The sequence below is a fragment of the Nelumbo nucifera genome, chromosome 5, assembly GCF_055504915.1.
Source record: "Nelumbo nucifera cultivar China Antique chromosome 5, China Antique-T2T, whole genome shotgun sequence".
In the NCBI taxonomy this organism is placed as follows: Eukaryota; Viridiplantae; Streptophyta; class Magnoliopsida; order Proteales; family Nelumbonaceae; genus Nelumbo; species Nelumbo nucifera.
The window spans coordinates 48,825,668-48,831,786 of NC_142653.1; positions in this window are offsets into that span (position 1 = coordinate 48,825,668).

Genomic DNA, 6,119 nt, shown 5'->3' on the forward strand with positions numbered 1-6,119 from the left:
ATGATTTGATAAATTTCTTTTTTTTTATATAATTTTGTTTTCTCTTTAAAACTTTCCACTTAAAATTATATAATTCTACCAAGGACCCGTGGGATTCATGGGATTTGTCAAGGGAAAGTGTAACAACAAGTATCAATAACCATTACAAGGAAGGAATGCAATATTGTTTAAAATAATTCATCTTTATTTTAGTAATTTATTACAAAAATAGTTTAGTAATTTGTGTTAATTATATTAGTAATTTTAACAAAAATACTTAGCTACTACTAATTATTTAATAAAATAATTAATTTTTCATATTATCTGGTCATGTTTTATTTTATTTATTATACTTTATTAATGATTAAATTTTACATTTTTTTGTAAATGTTACTTAAATGTTAGTAAATATATAAAATTTGGTTGTAGTCATAATTAAATTAATCTATATATTACCATTTTTAGTCATAATTAAATTAATCCAAGCCTGAGCTCAAGTTTTAAGACTTCAGGTTGGGCTTTGGTTGATCCTCAACTTGACCCTTCCCCCAACTTGCACCCCTAAGAGCAATGTGACATTTGTAATTAGACTGAACCAAACCGAGTACAATCCATGCATGCATTATTTTTGGGTTTTCTTACTATTTAGATAAAAATTATTAAGATTGAAGTTGAATGACTATGGGAATGGGCTACCCACATTGTATAGCCTAATGAACCAAAAAAACATAAAAGATCTCAGGCCAAATCATTATAGTGTATTAATATTTTTTAAGGTTTCCTAACCCAGCCTAGCCCACACCCCCAAGCATAATAATGTTTGTTTAGGCTTGGGATAGGTACCGGATTGCCTATGTTAGCTAAGCTATGATTCTTTTACAAATTAAAATTTCTATGTAATTTTAGTTTATTATAAAAATATATAAAAATTCTGATCTATATATTTATATGAAACTTGTTATCTAAATATATATGTATATAACTAAGGTTCAAAATATTGATACATATCAGGCTGTATCAACTGATACGTATCGTATCGAGGTTGGGTCGACAAGTGGTTCAAGAGATAGATTGCCCTTAAACCAGCCCCTTTGAACCATATTTGAAAAAAATAAAATAACAAAAAAAAAAAGAGTACCGATACAGTGGATACACACTATCAACATATTGCCCTGTATCAATATTTTGAACCTCATATATAACTTCTAGGTTGAGCTTAGGGGTTGCTTAGCTTGGGCCTACCTACTAGGGCCATCAATAGACTCCAAAAGTATGATACCTGATTTGACTCTAAATCTGAAAATCCTGGATTTGGATGTTAGAACTTGTATGTAATTAATAATTGGATCAAATGTGGATTTAACATCATTCGGTCTGCCCAAAATCCAAGTCCAATAAAAATTATTATTTTATGTATATATGTAGTATAATTATGTATACATAAAGATATTATGCACAATTATATAAATTTATAATTGATAAATTTAATATTTTATATTTATATACATTTATTATACATGTACACTTTAAAATAATTAACATTTTAAAACTTTTTTGTCATTTTAAACACAATAATATGGTTGTAGATTAAATTTGCATTTGATCCCAAATCTAACATAATAATTAGATGTAGATGTGCAGATAGAGATTTCATAATTGAATGTGGATGTGGGTCCACTAGGATCCGATCTAAATTTGATCAATTTAAAGCACTACTACCTACAATATATGCAGGCTAGGTGGAAATCTATGCTAGACCTAGCTCAGAAGAAAATAATTGCTTGAGCATAAAAATTTATACGTCTAGCTAGGTTAGGCTAAATTATAAACTAGCCTTATGATATTTCTAATCGTGCCATTATTAGATTTTTTTTTAATTAAATTTTAATATTTTTATTTGGAATGCAAATGGTTTGTTTTATTACTTTAATAAATTTTATAGTTATTATTATTATTATTATTATTATTATTACTTATCCTGTTATTTTTACTTTTCCCCTTTTCTTTTTTTCATTTTAACAAAATTATACATTTAGCTTCAAAAAATTTATTTTTAATTGTCTTATTAATATTAATTATTTTAAATATAATTCAACGTACTTGAATTTTTAATTTGTGAACTACTGATTTTTATTAATTTCTTAATTTTTAATAGTTCCTAGATAAAAGCTTAGTAAAATTTAATATTTTTATAATTTTAGTAATGTTTTATTAAATTTAGTTTTTAGGCTTAAATTTGTGGACGTGATGTGGACGTGATGTGGACCTGGGCCTGAGTTGGATTGAAATAATCACCCCTGAGCAAATTTATTTTGATTTATTAGATTAACGAGGATAGGTGAGAAAATAAAATATAAAGGGCGTATCGGCTTGTATCGATTTTTTTTTTTGTTTTTTCTTGGATCTAGTTCAAAGGGGCCGGTATAAGGCTAGTCTACACCCTAAAAGACTCGCCGACCCGAAACACCCCCTATATGGGCGAATCCAAAAGGCCTCGTTACAATATGTATCGGTGGTATGACCTGATACATATCGATATTTTGAACCTTGCTCTCAACTACATCATAAGTTCTGTTTTAACAATGGGTTTAGGTGTTTTTAGGAGCGAGCTGCAAGAGTTCAAGTATTCAATGATTGTCTCAAATTTTTCTTAGAGAAGGGCACTTGGGAGTGCGAAGTTTTCCTCAAGTGTTGTTTGATCACCGTGGTTTGCTAGTCGGTGCAAAAGTGGATGAGGTTAAATGTTGGACTACCCTTTGTTGGCATCTCAACTTGAAGCCAAAAGTCAAAAATACGTTATTTTCCCTAGTTCAGATTTAACGTTAACGTGGAAGCAGACTCCAAATGCCCAAATTCCATTAAGTGGACATTTTGAGTTAACCCCCCTCCCCCTATCTCTTTCGTTCTCCATCTCTGAGTCTCAACTACATCTATGAGTCTCAGCTCTCCCTTTCTTTGAGTCTCAACTACATCCCCCTCCATCAATTAACCATCTACCACTAGACTCAATATATTGAATTTATACATGGGAGAAGAGGCTCAATTGAAATATATCTTTGATTAAATCAGTATAAGTTGGGCACGAGTTTTAGTACAAAACCTACACAAAATATAGTATTGACATTTTTTCCACTATTTCACCTAGTTGAGAATTTGATATGTTTGAACTTAAAAACTCTAGGGCCTATAATGGTGGGGAACGAATATAATTCCACCCTTAGGGCATGGGTTTCCAACAACACCACAACAGCAGCAGCAGTAGCAGCAACAGTGGCATCTCTCAAAGAATGGGACCCATGACTCGATCTCACTCCACCAAGCCAAAAACCCATCACATGATTGACTTCTAACTCAACTCCCCAAGACCAGAGAGCCCAAACAGCCCTATTTTGATTTATTGACCTCCTATTTGAGAATTCCAAAACTATATATCAAATTATTGGGATATGGAGGAGATTGGAGTTGTTAGAACTTGGGATGTGAAAGAGAGTAAACTAGGTAAGATAGAGTTGTAGCAAATGGCAAAGGCTCAAGATGTTGGAAAAATGGGAACTTGTATTGGCTTGTCCTCAAATGTAGAAGCTTAGTCCTATTTAAATTGGAGCCAAGTCAATAGAGCAAAAGCCAACTGACATTCTATATAGTTTCTTTACATTTTCTAGAGGCTTAGAGATTTAATTTCTAGTCATACCTGCAAATTAGTTCTAGAAGTTTGAATTTCTGGAAAACTTCTAGAAAGTGGATTATTTTTTTAACACTCCTCCTTAATACACTTTCTTGTAACTCCTAATTTCTCTTGTAACAACTCAAACTTTGAACACGGTAATTCCTTTGTGAAAATTTCTACTAATTATTCTTCGGAGTTGCAGTGCTTGAGCTCAATTTCTCCTTTGCTAGTTGTCTCTCGTAAAAAGTGGTACCTGATTGCAATGTGTTTCATTCTGCTGTGGTATACTGATTTTTTGCCATTGCTATAGCAGACTTATTGTCACAATAGATCATTGTTGGTTCCTTTTGCCCTTCACCCATGTCTTCAAGTATTCTTCCTAGCCATATAGCTTGACTTGTTGCTGCCACTGCTATGTATTCAGCTTCTTCTGATGATTATGCTAATGTGTCTTGCTTCTTTGATACCCAAGAGAATATTCTAGATCCTTGTGAGAAGCATAGCATGAGGTACTCTTCATGTCATCCACTGATCCTGCCCAATCACTGTTAGTATAGCCAATTAGTCTTGATGGTGGACTTGTACCAAATGAAGTATTCTTTTGTGCCCTCCAAGTATCTTAGTATCCTTTTTGCTGCTTCATAGTGAGCTTGACTTGGGCTTTGCATGAACCTTGAGGGTAGACTTGTTGCATACATAATGTCTGGCCATGTAGCTATGAGGAGTAAACTTCCAATAAGACTTCTGTAGATTGAGGCATCAACTTTCTTTGAACTATCTTCTTTCTTGAACCTCTCGTTTTTAACGAGTGGTGTAGCGACCATCTTGCATCCTTGCATCTTGAACTTCTTCAGTAGGTTCTCGATATATTTATTTTGTGATATAAAGATACCTTCTTCTTGGTTGATCTCGATGCCAAGAAAGTAGTGCATTAATCCGAGATCACTCATCTCAAATGTCTTCATCATATCTTTTTTGAACACCTTGAACATTGTCTCATCATTTCATGTATAGATGAGATCATCTATGTATAGAGAAATAATGAGAGTGTTAGATTTACCTTAGGTCTTGATGTATAGAGTAGACTTACTTTGACTCCTAATCCTTGATTGATGAAGTAACTATCAATCTGATTGTACTATGCTCGTTCTGCTTGCTTTAGGCCATAGAGAGCTTTCTTCAATCTTAGTACCTTGTCTTCTCGTCCTTTTACTATAAACCCTTGAGGTTGCTCTACATATATTTCTTCCTAGAACACTTCATTACGAAACGCCGACTTGACATCAATTTGATAGATCTTCCACTTCTTCAGTGATGCTAATGCTACTAGTGTTCTTATAGTGTCTAAGTGTGCCACCGAGCAAAGGTTTCATTGTAATCTATCCCAAGCAATTGTGCATAGCCTTTAATGACTAGTCTCGCTTTGTGTTTTTGTATTAAGCCATTAGGGTTGAGCTAAGACCCACTTAACTTCAATCACTTCTTTGACACCCATCTGCAAAATCTCGTAGTCATGGTATGCTGCTACAGCTAGCAGGATCCTAATGGATTTAAGCATGGCCACGGGCGAAAAGGTTTCCTCATAGTCGATGCCTTCTTTCCGAGTATACCCTTTCGCCACCAAACGAGCTTTGAAGGTCTCAATCTTGCCATCGGGGCCCTTCTTTCTCTTATAGATCCATTTGCAACCAGTTGCTTTTACCCCCGGAGAGCGAATCTACTAGAGTCCAGACTCCATTGGCCTCCATTGAGTCCATCTCAGCTCTCATGGCATCCACCCACTTTTGGGAATCTATGTCCAACATAGCTTGGTCACTACTTGGAACTTGTGGGACATCTCCCACTGCTCCTGAGCTCTCATCAAGAACTATTTCCCGACGATGGGTGTCCAGGATATAATCGGTTTCTAAGAATTGGGCATTTCAACTGCAGAACATTTTCTCGCTCACTTGGGTCATAGAATAGATAACCCACCGTATCCTTTGGGTAGCCTACAAATAGGCAATGGTTGGTCTTGGATTCCAACTTGTCCGCACTCGTTCTTTTAACGTGCGTAGGACAAACCCAAACCTTCAAGTGTGTGACACTTGGATTCTTTCCAGTCCAAAGTTCGTATGGAGTTTTCGGAACCGATTTGGTTGGAACCCGATTCAGCACATAAATTGCAGTCTCTAATGCATATACCCAAAAGGATGTGGGTAATTCCGAGCGTGTGAGAAGTGACCAGACCATGTCTAACAATGTCTTATTCCTCTTCTCCGAAACACCGTTAAGCTGTGGTGTTACAGGAGGAGCTAACTGTGATATTATCCCGTTAGCCTTCAAGTAGTTCTTGAATTCGTCAGAGAGATACTCACCACCTCGATTTGATCGAAGGGCCTTAATTTCTCTCCCTAACTATTTCTAGACTTCTTGTCTGAACTCCTTGAACTTTTCAAAGGATTCGGACTTCTCTCTCATTAGGTACACGTAA